The following is a 1,895-nucleotide window of genomic DNA, read 5'->3' as shown; positions in this document are numbered from 1 at the left end:
TAAAACTAAAATTCATGCCAATATTTTTCCATGATTTATAATAATTGGAGTAATGCAAATGCATATTTTCTAAAAAAAGTCATTTTTAGTGAAATTTTGCCGGGAATGGGGCTTTAACTTGTGGCCGAGTTGACTTGTGGCCGAGTTGACTGCAGCCGAACTTTTTGTGGCCGAGTTGATTTGTGGCCGAGTTGACTTGTGGCCGAGTTGGATCGAATTCTTCAATTCGAGATGGGCTTTATCTCGGGATTAAGCCCACTGGGCTTCAATTCGAGGTTTTTTTTTACGGTATTAATGCTTGCGTATTATTTATGTAGGCTATACGTATTTCCATTGTTGTTGTGCTATATAAGAAATGATGAATTATGTGCTCATACAAAAAACTAAAATTAATTTTTGTTTACCGTAATTAAATAAATTTTATTATAATTATATGGCTAATTAAAGCTAGACTATTTTTTTTGCACGCCGCTGATACGCGTCATGTTCTGTTTTCTTCTCCGTATTCAACCTGTCATACCCCCTCTATAAAGTACAATTTTTTTTCAACTTCATGTTTCAAACAAAACAACTCGTTGGAGCACCGTCAGTCAACACCACTTGCCTAGTTTTCTAAAATAAGAATTGGTCGAAAGTAAGTGTAACTATTTCGGTTAAAATGTAATATGTATCGTTTGGATATGTGCTGTCACACTTGTCAAAATGTTAACATTTCATTTCAACTCACAATCCGGCCAAAGAGAGGTCTAGGCTAGGCCTATGTGCAGATGAGATGAGGTGAGGTCAAGGTCGGTGGTTTGTTGGAGAGGTCTAAGAATATGCGTATGCCTAGGCATAGAGCAGTCCTGTCCAGTGGCGGCGTCCAATTAACGACGGGACCAAGTCCACGACATGTGTTGGACCAAATAAGTCAGGAAATATTTAGTTTTCTTAAAATTGACATATAGGGACGCGTCACCATACTAAAAAGTCATTTTTTTGGCAGGGAGGATGTTTTTTAGTATTTACTATTCAGTACTGCCCTAGCTAGGCTGTGCTGGTACCAGGATTTCTGTGTCAAGGGGTAGGCCTAGTGGTCGATTTCCCTACAGTTCAGCTCCCCCAGGAATCTTTCTGGCCAGTCCCACTTCCGCCAGACCACTTCGACAAAAAAAAAATAAATAAATAAATAAGTAAAAAATAGTAACTACACAAAACAAACCTTACTGCTCAGACTTCTCAAGTACTATGGAACTTCTGTAGTTAGACCTATTTTCTATCATTGAAATTTTGCCTAATTACAAACGTAATAGACATAAATACTATGGAAATTTATCATAGGCTTAGTCCCATAAATAAATAGGTCTGAAGTCCACAACAAATGAGTTTTCCATCAGGATCTTCGGTTACATCGTCCCTAGACAACTCATACTTGTCGGATTACTGATAAATTATTGTGAAAACTAAGAATAAAGTGCCCCAACGTAATCTTTGTCCTGTTCCGTGTGTTCGAAATTCCACATCAAATTCCAGACAATCAGGCTTAGAGACGATTGGGCCCAGGCCGGTCGGGCCCATTTTGAAAAAAGATCTTGGTAGGGAAGGTCTTTGTTACACACAGGATGCGTCCTTTTGTATATCTTTTGCGTGCCTCGTGTATGCAACATTTCCAAGTGTTTAGGCTGAACAAGTCTTTGCTCTAACCTTTGCCCAGATATTAGAGAAAAACCTCATTAACCTTAAATCATTTAAGACCATCAAGCAAAATAAACGTCCATTTTTTCCTTTTTTTTTCCAAAATAAACTCCCTAACTCCCTTCAATTTCAAGAGTAAGTTCTAGGAAACTGTTAACATTAATTTGCCCAATTTTGAAATGGAAAATATGATACTGAAAAAATTACACTGAGACATTTGT

Source organism: Anneissia japonica, unplaced genomic scaffold (genome assembly GCF_011630105.1).
Source record: "Anneissia japonica isolate Jap-2015-1 unplaced genomic scaffold, ASM1163010v1 scaffold288197_len338424_cov179, whole genome shotgun sequence".
NCBI classification, from domain to species: domain Eukaryota; kingdom Metazoa; phylum Echinodermata; class Crinoidea; order Comatulida; family Comatulidae; genus Anneissia; species Anneissia japonica.
This window is presented reverse-complemented; position numbering follows the sequence as displayed.